Source organism: Lampris incognitus, chromosome 3 (genome assembly GCF_029633865.1).
Source record: "Lampris incognitus isolate fLamInc1 chromosome 3, fLamInc1.hap2, whole genome shotgun sequence".
Classification (NCBI taxonomy): domain Eukaryota; kingdom Metazoa; phylum Chordata; class Actinopteri; order Lampriformes; family Lampridae; genus Lampris; species Lampris incognitus.
Genome location: NC_079213.1, coordinates 4,811,445 through 4,824,952, shown reverse-complemented (window position 1 = coordinate 4,824,952; position 13,508 = coordinate 4,811,445).

Below are 13,508 nucleotides of genomic sequence, written 5' to 3'. Positions count from 1 at the left end.
GATAATCACATGTGGAGTCCTGAGGCGGCGGCCAGGCCCAGCGTCTGCAGGACCAGTGGCTCAAGTCTCCACCAAAGCCTGCAGACGGAAGCGGCAGTTGGGACGATTCAAACTGCGCATGCGCGGGAAGCAACAGGCGCGTTCGGCGTCTCGGTTCGGTGGTCCTGTCAGGTCCTCGGGTACCAGTGCCACTGGTTTTCTATTGTGCCAGGCAGTTCACCTGTTGTTCCAGGCGTAAAACCTAACTGGGACAACAGGCTGGTGGTACCTGAGGACCTGATGGAGAACCGCTGGTCTAGATACACGTTAAACAACAGACTGTACTGGCATTGTCTGGGCAGTTAGTATACTTCTGAAGTTCCCAGAGGTGGAAAGTAATTAATGACTACTCTCATTACAGTGAGCTACTTGAGTACATTTTCCCCGGCAATGGTACTTTTTGGAGTATTGTAAAGATCATAGTATTTTTTGCTTTTAAGCTGATTTATGAAATAGTATTGTGATTTGCTATTTTTATACTAACCGTTACAGAATAAAAGAGATGAATGAAGAATTAGTCTTAAATGTTAGCAATATTGTGTGTTTTTGGAGATTTACATTGCCTCAATAAAGTTTTGTTCATACAGCGTGTTTGTTTCTAATGATATGGTCTACGTCAATCAAATCTACATTGTGACGAATGTAGAAGTAACAACAAAGGTAACTTTGCAGCCCCTTTATTGAACTCACTCAGAAACAAGAACTTACGAGAAATGTGACGCAATACATGGCGGTCATTACTCGAACAGCAAAGTTGTTCAGGGTTTCAGTACCAAGGTTACACAACACAACAGAATGACAACTGCAATTACACCACAACAAATAGTAATCACATAAACACATAAAACCACATAAAACATTTAATAACAACTGACAATCTGCACACAGTGCCTGATGGGTAAAACAGGACGGCACAATTCTGACGTGGTAGCGACTTCGCTACATTACCCCCTCCAGCGTGTCGCCTGTCCTCAGCCGGCAAAAAAGTCCCTATAGCGAAGGGGAAGCTGTCTCCGCCGCCGCGGGGGCACGGGTCCCTGTTCCCCACTGTCTGTCCGGTTGGTAGGGCCTGTGGGTGTAGGAGGGACCGTCCCGGGTGGGCTAAACTGATCTACAGGTTCTTCAGCCAAGGGGCGGTAAGGTGCCAAACGGTCCCGGTGCAGAACTACCACCCACCCCCGGACACACAGTTTCACCCGGTACACAACATCCGAAAGCTGCTCCAACACCTCACAGGGCCCCATCCACTGGCTGGCGAGCTTGGGGGAGACTCCTCTCTTCCGGGTTGGGTTGAAGACCCACACCTTTGCTCCTGGGGTGAAGGAGCGGCCCTGACAACGAGCGTCATACGCTCGCTTTTGTTTTGCACCTGCCTGTTCCTGATGCTGCCGAGCAAACCCATGTACCTCAGCCAGACATTGTTGGAGGTCCCGCAGGTACTCGAAACCGGGTATCTTGGGAAGGTCAGTGCCCGGGGGCGTGCCAAAGGCTAAGTCCACAGGGGTCCGCAGTTCTCTCCCGAACATGAGCGCGGCCGGTGTACACCCAGTACTTTCTTGTACTGCCGACCGGTACGCCCACAGGACCAGGGGTAGATGACAGTCCCAGTCTCGCTGGTGCCGTGAGGTGACAATAGCGAGTTGTGTTGTGAGCGTTCGATTGAACCTCTCCACCAGTCCGTCGCTCTACCGGTTTCCGTTGTATGTGGTTGGAAATGGGCCAAGAAAGTCCACACAGACCCGTTCCATGGGGCCCCCCCACCTGATATTGTTGTAGAGGGGCATGGGAGCATCTGGTTGGTCCTTTCTTGGCGGTGCAGGCATCACAACAGTGCACAAAAAGTTCAGTGCCTGCATCCGGCCCAGTAGAACCGTTGGCGCAGTTTGTTCAGCGTCTTTGCCACCCCATAGTGACCTGCCCCCACCGAGCCGTGGGCCGCCCGTAGCACTCGTTGGCGCCAGTCCTTGGGCACCAGTAACTGCCACACACTTCTTCCCCGGCCTGGCGCTTGCCAGACCCGGTACAACAGTCCATCACGCCAGGCCAAGGTGGCCCACTGGGAAAAGTAGGCCTTGGTCTCCACCGACATGGCAGAGACAGCTTGCCAGTGGGGGCGTGCCTTGGCGTCGACCCACTGTCCCAACCTGGCCAGGGTGGGATCACTATCCTGCGCTGTTTGCCACTCCTGCTTGTCCATTGCCATCAACCACTCCTCCTCTGGCTCAACCTGCCGCGTGGTGGACACTTGAAGGATTGCTCTGTCTCGCTCCTCTTGGCGTTCACAATGTCTGCAATCCTTGTAGGGATGACGGGAGAGGGCATCTGCATTGCTGTGCAGGCGCCCAGCTCGGTGCTGGGTCTCGAAGTCGTAGCTCTGCAGCTCCTCAATCCACCTAGCCACCTGGCCTTCGGGCTCCTTAAAATTGAGCAGCCAGATCAGGGCCGCATGATTCGTCCGCAGGAGAAAGGTCTGGCCATAGAGATAGGGGCGAAAATGATTGAACGCCGCGACCACCGCCAGCAGCTCATGTCATGTAACACAGTAACTGCGTTCAGGGCGGCTCAAGACACAACTGTAGTAAGCCACCACTCTCTCTCCCCCAGCAACCTCCTGAGACATGACGGCCCCCAGCCCCATATTGCTGGCGTCTGTGTCCACGATGAAGCGGCACTTAGGATCAGGAAGGGCTAGGAGGGGTGCAGTGATCAAGGCGGTGCGGAGCCGGGCAAAGGCGGCTGCACAGTTGTTGTCCCAGTGGAACTCCCGTCCCTTCTCGGTGAGACGGTGTAGTGGACTGGCAATGGAGGCAAAGTTTCGGACAAAACGTCGGTAGTAGGAGACGAGCCCCGTGAAGCTGCGCACCTCGCTGACGTTTCGCGGAACTGGCCATTTCTCGACCGCCTCCACCTTAGTAGGATCAGGGGCCACGCCCTCTGTCCCCACCACATGGCCCAAAAACTTGGTCTCACGTCGAAGGAGGTTGCATTTCTTGGGGTGCAGGCGCAGGCCCGCCCCCCGAATGGCTTGGAAGACCTGACGGAGGTTCTCTAGGGCCAGCTTGAAGTCAGCGGCATGAACCAGAAGGTCATCGAGGTAAACCACGCACCGGTTGCGGGCAATGTGAGCCAGCACCCTCTCCATTAGTCTCTCGAACGTGGCGGGGGCATTGCAGAGACCAAAGGGCATCACACGAAACTGCCAGAGTCCCTGACCAATGGTGAAGGCCGTCTTGGGCCTGGCTTCTGGTGCCAGCTCCACCTGCCAGTAACTGCTCCGTAGGTAAAGTGAGCTGAACCACTGTGATCCTGCGATGTGGTCCTGAGCATCGTCAATGCGGGGCAAGGGATAGGAGTCCTTGCGAGTTGCATTGTTCAGCTGACAAAAGTCCACACAGAACCTCCAGGTGTCACCTTTCTTTTTGACCAGGATGGCAGGGGCGGCCCAAGGGCTGTTGGATGGCTCTATCACCCCGGCCGCAGCCATCTCTAGAATCATCCGCTCTGCAGCTTCACGCTTGGCAAGCGCTAACCAGTTGGGTCGCAGTCTAATGGGCGGGGTTGTAACAGTGTCGATTGTGTGCTGCACCAGGTTGGTCTGGGCGCACTCCTCTTCGCGTGCAGCAAAAATCTCAGCGAACTGTTGGAGCAGGTCTTTCAGCTGTTAACTCTGCTGGTCCAGCCCTTCACTGCTCCGCTGATACAGATCCTGGTTGGCGGCAACAGTGTACGGCGAGAGTGTCTGAGGAATGGTAGCCTCAATGAGGGTCGTCGTCATTGTTGGTGGGGCGGGCAGTGTCGTCATCCCCTCAGTTGGCAGTGGAGGTGGGGGCATGGTGACAGGTGGAGTTGGCTGGATGTGGATACATCCCATCTTCCTCTCTGGACGGCGCCGGAGGGCCAGGGTCTCTGTGCCGAGGTGAATGGCATTACTCGACACATCGACCAGAGCCCCCCAGCGAGTCAGCAAGTCCAGCCTGATGATGCAAGGGTCTTGTATTTCAGCCAACCAAAACTCGTGGGTGGCTGCAACTTTCCCTGCCCGCACCTGCAGTGCTCTCTTCCCCAGCATGCTGGTTAGTTCCCCAGTCACAGTTCTGATTTTACAGGTGGTGGGCCTCCACTCTGTCTCTGGCAGCACCCCTGGACGCACAATGGAGATGGTGGACCCTGTGTCCACAGGGGCCCAGCAGCAGTGTCCACCAATGGAACAACAAAGATAGAGACCGTGTGCGTGGCCCACTCTGCCGATCTGGGAAGAGTTCTTAATGGGGGATATGGTCGGTTGGCTGGGTAGCAGTCTCCCCGCGGTGCCACCCCATTCTAGTTTTCCGACTGGAGAGCGCTACGGTGTCGTGGTGCAGGGGCAGGGCAGTCACGGGCCTTGTGCCCCGCTTCTCCACAGCCACGATGTGCAAACAAGTGCACGTCTGCAGCATAGGTTCCCAGGGTCTCGCCCTCTTGGCGGCGCCGGCGAGCCAGTCGGTCTCGCATGCTGTCAGTAGAGACCCGTTGACCAAAGCGTCGTTCTAAAGCAGCGGCCAGTGTCTCGTAATCCTGCTGTTCTGATGGCATAAGGTCGAGCAATACCTGCAGCGCATTCCCTTCGAGCGCCAGGGCAACATGAGCAGCAGTGTCTTGGGTGCTCCACTGGTTGTGACTTGCTACCAGTTTCACTTGAGCTAGGTATGGCTCCAGCGCCCTGATGCCCGCATACCGTGGGAGCTTGAAGATGCTTGGGGATGGCAGCGTCACATTAGCAGGGGGTGCTGGGGTTGTAGTGACGTTGGTCAGCGAAGTGGTGACGGTGACCGGTGACGTAATGGCGGCGGCCGGCGGCGGAATGACGGCTGTTGGTAGTGGGTGGGTGGTGGCCGGCGGTGACGTCGGCGGCGTTCAAATCAGAGTGGGCCGCGACTTCTCGGCGGCAGTTGCCGCCTCCGAATCGCTGAACCGGCCGGCCGTGTCGGGTCCTGAAGGACGGGGGGCGTTGGCTCCGTCGGCCCCCCCTCTGCGGGACATCTTCTTCCGAGCGGCGATGCTCTCTCCCCGGGAAAGCTCTTTTTCCAGACACTCGAAGTCCTCAATCTCACGGAGCTCTACATCGAAGTTTATTCTTGACGTTGCCATCTTCGATTTGTGGGAATTGGCTGCAATCCCACTTCTGACAACAGCGTGGCGAACGTAGAAGTAACAACAAAGGTAACTTTGCAGCCCCTTTAATGAACTCACGCTAAAGCGTGACACAATACATGGGAGTCCTCTACTCGAACAACAAAGTTGTTCAGGGTTTCAGTACCAAGGTTACACAACACAACAGAATGACAACTACAATTACACCACAACAAATAGTAATCACATAAACACATACAAACACATAAAACACTTACAAAACATTTAATAACAACTGACAATCTGCACGCAGTGCCTGATGGGTAAAACAGGAGGGCACAATTCTGACGGGGTAGCGACTTCGCTACAATATTTTTAGAGCTACAAACTTTTATTTTTTGCAGACATGAAAAGAACAAAATTAACTCGAAGTAATCTCTCAAGTGGGTTTTCACCAAGAAACTGATGTACTCGGACTTGAGTATCGGTACTTTTACTCAAGTAGGTGTTTGTGCGCGTCAACTTACGTGTCCCCCTGAAAACCCTCATTAAGGTGGTTCCGCTAAACTTGTCCGGTGAATAAACGGTTACTCGGCGTCTGTTCTGCTTCACAGTCGAGCAAGATGGAATTTTATTTCTGCCATTCATTTCCACCTGTTATCTTCTCCTGTTGTGTGGTCTGGAAGAAGATGAAAAACTAAATTAATTTCGTATTCTTTTGTTCTTTGTACGATTAGCAGAATTAGGTTTCTGCTCATTTGATGATTATGAAAGGCTTGGGATTTGTTGGAGAAAAGGTGGATTTTATGTGGCAGGCTTTTTTTTTTTTATCTACAAAGCTCAAAGGACGCGGCCACATACTTTGCATGATAATGAAGTTTGTTAAGAGTTATGTGAGTTATGCACAAATCGGTGTGTCATGTCTCCTGTAAGCCAAAACCCAATCAATCAGTCGATCGATCCATGTTTGTCTGTTAAACTCTGTGTAGGTCTTTGTCACAGTGTAGGATTTGTATTTGAGGAGAAAGGGTTCGATTCCAAGGTGAATTCCAAGGCAGCTTTGTGAACTTGCTTACCAATATTGTATTACCGAGACACGAGCGGGTCTGGGTTCGCGTCCCGGCTGCCGCGGTTCCCGGCTGCCCCCTGAATTCGCTACATCGGTGTCAGAAGTGGGGTGGTGAGACCGCGAGGCCATCGGAAGCTTGAGCGCTCAGAGGGAGTTGATATTGTAGCGAATTCGGGGGGCAGTCCGGGAACCGCCACAGCCGGGACGCGAACCCGTATCTCCTGCACCGCGGGCGACAACGTTAACCAGTCGACTAAAGGGTCCGGCCCGTTAGCCAAGGGCCAACGGGTCTACTTATCCATGCACGTTACACTACCTCCCTCCTTCGGGAAGCGCGTCCCCGCGCTTAAGCATCTCAGCTCCTTCACGAATCCGATGGCCTTACGGTCTCACCATCCCACTTCTGACACCAATGTAGCGAATTTGGGGGGTAGCTCGGGAACCGCTACAGCCGGGACGCGAACCCGTATCTCCCACTCCGCAAGCGACAACGTTAACCAGGTTACGTTCACGGATTTGGGGTTCGCGTCCCGGCTGTGGCAGTTACCGAGCTACCCCACGAATTCGCTACAATATGCTGAAGCGCGAGGACGTGCTTCCCGAAGGAGGGGGGGTTGTGTAACGCCCACGGACGACTAGACTCGCTAGCCATTGGCTAACGGGTTGGACCCTTCAGTTGACTGGTTAGCGCGGTCGGCTGTGGTGCAGGCAGCCCAGGTTCGCGTCCTGGCTGCGGCGGTTCCCGGCTGCCCCCTGAATTTGCTACAATCTTCTCCCTGGTTGTCCTGGCCCATTTGGCGGATTATAGAGACACGACAGCCTTGTTAGCTCATGTTGGCCCGGTGCTTCATGCCTTCCTTGTCATTTTGTACCGGTTTCTTCAGTTTCTGAAAGTACCTTTGTTCATTAAAGCCTTGCTGTATCCCAGCCTGTCCCGCTGTCTGCATCTGTTCCTGCTCTCCCCGTGACAGCAGCACTGTATCAGACAGCATAAAATCAAAACAAAGCAGGGTAGACAATCAAAAATGAATTCAACAGATAAGTATAAAGTCACCATCTGCACAGAACTCAGTGAAGCGTGGACTGAATATGCCAGTTTGAAAACGTGCGTTTTGAGATGGGATTTGAAGATCGAAAGAGAGTCAGTATTGCAAATGTCTTGTGGGAGAGAGTTCCATAGGCGGGGGGCAGAATGACTGAAGGCTGAAGACCCCTTGGTAGTCAAACTAAGTCCATGTATGTACGTATGTATGTATGTATGTATGTATGTATGTATGTATGTATGTATGTATGTATGTATGTATGGGCAGCACGGTGACCCAGTGGTTAGCACCATAGCCTCACAGCAAGAAGGTCCTGGGTTCGAACCCCAGGCTGTCCCAGGTCGTTTCTGTGTGGAGTGTGCATGTTCTCCCCGTGTATGCGTGAGTTTCCTCCGCGTGCTCCAGTTGCCTCCCACCATCCAAAGGACATGCATGTTAGGGTTAATACTCCTGCCTGTGCCCCTGAGCAAGGCAATGGAAAGAAGAACTGGAGTTGGTCCCTGTGCGCTGCAGCTGCCCACTGCTCCTATACAAATTACATAGTAACCTACAATGACAAAATAAAGTGGCTTTCTTTCTTATGTATGTATGTATGTGTGTATGTGTGTACAATCATCTGGAAAGTATTCACACCCCTTCACTTTCCCCACATTTTGTTATGTTACAGCCTTATTCCAAAATTGATAAAATTCCTTTTTTTCCCTCATCAATCTACATACAATACCCCATAATGACAAAGCGAAAAAGGTTTTGTAGAAATTTTAGCAAATTTATTAAAAATAAAAAACTGAAATATTGCATGTACATAAGTATTCACACCCTTTACTCAGTACTTGGTTGAGGCACCCTTGGCAGCGATTACAGCCTCAAGTCTTCTTGGGTATGAAGCTACAAGCTTGGCACACCTATATTTGGGCTATTTCTCCCGTTCTTCTCTGCAGATCCTCTCCAGCTCTGTAAGGTTAGATGGGGAGCGTCGCATCACAGCTATTTTCAGGTCTTTCCAGAGATGTTCAATGGGGTTCAAGTCTGGGCTCTGGCTGGGCCACTCAAGGACATTCACAGACTTGTCCCGAAGCCACTCCTTCGTTGTCTTGGCTGTGTGCTTAGGGTCGTTGTCGTGTTGAAAGGTAAACCTTCGCCCCAGTCTGAGGTCCTGAGCACTCTGGAGCAGGTTTTCATCAAGGATCTCTCTGTACTTTGCTCCATTCATCTTTCCCTCGATCCCGACTAGTCTCCCAGTTCCTGCCGCTGAAGAACATCCCCACAGCATGATGCTGCCACCACCATGCTTCACTGTAGGGATGGTATTAGCAAGGTGATGAGAGGTGCCTGGTTTCCTCCAGATGTGACGTTTGGCATTCAGGCCAAAGAGTTCAATCTTGGTTTCATCAGACCAGAGAATCTTGTTTCTCATGGTCTGAGAGTCCTTTAGGTGCTTTCTGGCAAACTCCAAGCGGGCTGTCATGTGCCTTTTACTGAGCAGAGGCTTCCGTCTGGCCACTCTACCTTAAAGGCCTGATTGGTGGAGTGCTGCAGAGATGGTTGTCCTTCTGGAAGGTTCTCCCATCTCCACAGAGGAACGCTGGAGCTCTGTCAGAGTGACCATCGGGTTCTTGGTCACCTCCCTGACCGAGGCCCTTCTCCCCCGGTTGCTCAGTTTGGCTGGGCGGCCAGCTCTAGGAAGAGTCCTGGTGGATCCAAACTTCTTCCATTTACGAATGATGGAGACCACTGTGCTCTTCGGGACCTTCAAAGCTGTAGAATTTTTTTAGTACCCTTCCCCAGATCTGTGCCTCAATACAATCCTGTCTCGGAGGTCCACAGACAATTCCTTTGACTTCATGGCTTGGTTTCTGCTCTGATATGCACTGTCAACAGTGGGACCTTATATAGACAGGTGTGTGCCTTTCCAAATCATGTCCGATCCACTGAATTTACCACAGGTGGACTCCAATCAAGATGTAGAAACATCTCAAGGATGATCAGTGGACACAGGATGAACCTGAGCTCAATTGTGAGTGTCATAGCAAAGGGTGTGAATACTTATGTACATGCAATATTTCAGTTTTTTATTTTTAATAAATTTGCCAAAATTTCTACAAAACCTTTTTCACTTTGTCATTATGGGGTGTTGTGTGTAGATTGATGAGAAAAAAAAGGAATTTAATCCATTTTGGAATAAGGCTGTAACATAACAAAATGTGGGGAAATTGAAGGGGTGTGACTACTTTCTGGATGCACTGTATGTGTGTATGTAAGTATGTATGTATATTTGATGATGGGCTCAGCTGCTTTTGAGTAAAGTTTGATCCTGTCATTTGTTTTCCACGTGTATTTATATTATTTCTAGAATCTACGTAAATATATTTTCGATTCCTTTTGTGGGGGTGGAGAAGAAGATTTGGGGGTTTCTGTAGTACCAGGTTAGATGAGATCTAAATCAGGAGTCTCCTCTCTTACAAAGTCCATCAGTAAACATTAGAAGGTCGTTGAGGATATTGGGTATCTGCTTCCTTCTGTGCTTGTTTTACAGGAGATCGTAGAAAGGTTTGTATGAGGAATTATTTTCCATTTGCTTAAGTAGTATTTCTATATTTCTAGTAGGACCGCAGTTTTTCAGGTTATGATTCAAGAATGCGGGGTTTCCCCTCCTCTCCAGTACTTGTGAACCGTGGACAATTAAACTTGCGCGTTGTGGCTCGTTCTCACCACTAGATGGCAGACGAGTCTAGGGGAGTTGAGATTTGGGCTGCGGCTCAAACCGTCACACCGTTGGCGTTTAAACACAAGACAAGTTTCCAGAGAATCCGAACCCACTCTGGGTACACAACACTACTTCACCTGGCAACCTAGCAGGAAATGTACACCTTCACTTCTACTCTGCAGTTTTACTAGAGAACTGATGCTTCTTTATTCAAGCTTCTGAATAATACACAAATGCCACTGTACTGTACTACTAATGTGCAAATAGTTGCGTACTAAACGGCTGTACTAATGACGTCTTATTATTCCATTAGGGCGAAGAATGAGGTTTTTCATTTGCATGTTCAGGTTTAGGGTGGAGTGCCTTGCTCAAGAGTACTTCTGTCATACAGAGAAGTTTACACCTCGGGATTTAGGCGGAAAAATAACACAACGTCGTGGTTTTTCCAACCTGGAAAGTGGGATTTTAACACGCCGGTAAGAGATTGTACTTCCCAGGTTTTTTGTACATGCAGATAACATCAGCAGGCCGCGGCCTGTCATCTGTCATCTGTCACAGATAGGGATAATCATGACTGCTGGTCCCGAATGCTTTCCTTATGAGATAATTGGAGGATGGGGGCTGTATTTTAAGAGGCCCCCCCAGTAAGACACATCACATCACAAGCCTGGCTTCTAACGTCTTGTTCAAAATGAGAGGATTTTAGTAGGCGTGCAAAATGCCAATGTGAGTCGATATCAGTGATTAATGTGACAAATTCTGCAGTAATAATTCTTCAACCTGCTCAACTAGACAACAATGTCTAATGTAGAAGTAGATTTAGGCCTCACCCCTCAGGGCCTGTGTGGATGGCAGAGGTAAAGAGGAAGTATATATATATATATATATATATATATATATATACTGCTGGAACAGGCTCCAGCATCCCCGCGACCCTGAGAGCAGGATAAGTGGTTAAAATAACAGATGGATAGATGGATATATATAGATATATATATCTATATATGTAGATATAGATACAGTACATGTCTGTTTCATGCCATAAGCAATCATCACTTGTCAAAACATGAAACAGGCTTGTACTGTCTCATAAAGAATTTACTTGACTTACTGGATTTTATATATATATATATATATATATATATATATATATATATATATAGTAACGACCATGGATGACTAGACTCGCTAGCCCTTGGCTAACGGGTCAGACCCTTTAGTCGACTGGTTAGTGCAGTTGCCCAGGTTCGTGTCCCGGCTGCCCCCTGAATTCCCTACAGTAAATATAAGGCCGTCATAAACAGGATATAAAGGCACAATGGATGTTCTGAGGGGGATATGAACCTTGTCCTGGTCTGGTGTTTAAGAAAATGTATTGTTTTGTGACATGGTGGTGTTGGTTTTTCTGTCTGGTGTGTCAGCGTTGGGATACCGTGACAATCCCCCCCCCCAACTTTCACATCTAGCAAAGTTAAATCTGCAGAACAAAGTTCTTACGGCTAACGTCCAAATCCTCCCAACAAAAGTACAAAACTGGACTTTTTAAACTGCCCTGATGAGGCTAAACCCTTTTTTTTTTAACAGGTTGATGGGGACACGTTCGGCATCAAATGGCGAGTGTGTTCCTTAGGAGAGCATCGTGTTGATACGACGGGGAGGCTGCAGGACCGACACGCCTACCAGAGGAATAAGGGCTACCCGGGGCCATGCGGAGAAGCAAACCCCTCAGTATTACCTGGGTTTTCCCTTCCTGTTTGCACTTTAATTGCACCCCGTCTTGATCGAGGGCACAATCTGAGCCGTTTGCATAGTTAGTGGTAGTGATATCTAGACAGCTGCTCTGGAAGGTGGTTTAAAAACAGGACAGGTGAGTGCACACTCAGTCGAGGGGTCTATACAGGCATGGAGTCTACGTTCCCCGACACGGACGCACACACACGGCCGCATCGTGGACACCAAAGAAGAAGAAAATGGAACAATTAAGGCTAATAATTAAGACAGACAGAGGTGGAGGTATGCACTGGAGAGAAGAGGAATGAAAGTCAGTAGGAGCAAGACGGGATACCTATGTGGGAATGAGAGGGAGGACAGTGGAGTGGTGAGGATGCAAGGAGAGGAGGTGACGAAGGCATGAGTTGAAATGCTTGAGGTCAACTGTCCAAAGTAACGGGGAGTGCAGGAGAGAGGTGGAGAAGAGAGTGTAGGCAGGGTGGAGTGGGTGGAGAAGAGTGTCAGGAGTGATTTGTGACAGAAGGGTAGCAGCAAGAGTTAAAGGGAAGGTTTACAAGATGGTAGTGAGACCAGCTATGTTGTATGGTTTGGAGACAGTGGTGCTGATGAAAAGACAGGAGGTGGAGCTGGAGGTGGAGCTGGAGGTGGCAGAGTTGAAGATGCTGAGATTTTCATTGGGAGTGATGAAGAAGGACAGGATTAGGAACGAGTATATTAGAGGGACAGCTCAGGTTGGACGGTTTGGAGACAAAGCAAGAGAGACAAGATTGAGATGGTTTGGACATGTGTGGAGGAGAGATGCTGGTTATACTGGGAGAAGGATGCTGAATATGGAGCTGCCAGGGAAGAGGAGAAGAGGAAGGTCAAAGAGGAGGTTTATGGATGTGGTGAGGGAGGACATGCAGGTGGCTGGTGTGACAGAGGAAGATGCAGAGGACAGGAAGAGATGGAAAGTAGTAGTAGAATGAAGACAGACAGACAGAGAGGCATAAAGAGACAGAGACAGACAGACAGAGAAAGAAAGAAAAACACGTACAAAAAACACACAAAGGGAAACACAACAGCAGTGTGCAGGGCAGAATGAGGCCGTTTCCCATTGATAACAAATATCCAAACAAGATCACTTAAATTCTGGACGCTCCTTAAATCAAGTCCCCACCACACACTGCAGTTTAAAGCAGTCCACATCCAGGGGGGGGGGGTAAGAAAGAGCCCCCTCAGTCAGCTGGTTGTGAAACTAACTGACCCCGTAACCACTGACACAGATGAGTTTCAGACCAGCGCTGCTGACCAACCACAGACCAGAGGAAACCACATCATCACACAGTGCAACAACTCATATGTGGAACACAGAAACCAAACGACAACACAAATGAGATGTTATGGGGCCCTGAAACGAGAAGACAAACTGGCTGACTGTCTGTCCACTGTCAGAGACAGTCAGCACAGACACATCCTGACCAAGTACAGACTCACCGACCACAGTCTAGCCACTGAAAAGGGCAGACACACAACACATCCTGGCTGCCACAAGAGCAAAGACTATGTGGTCAGTGTACGGCAGGTGAGGTGGAGACAGAGATGCACTTCCTGCTAAATAGTGAGACATTCCAGAACATAAGAGAAAAACACCAGGAGAAACTGGAAAACCAGATTCCAAATGTTCTACCCCCGGATGAGAAAGAGCAACGGCCACTTATTTTAGGAGAGGGTCAAAGGTCACAGCTTGCAGCACAATATGTGTCAGAACGCCAAAGCCGAAGGGTCAGTGAGGGACCAACACACTGTCAGTTACTGTCAGGTGCTGTTC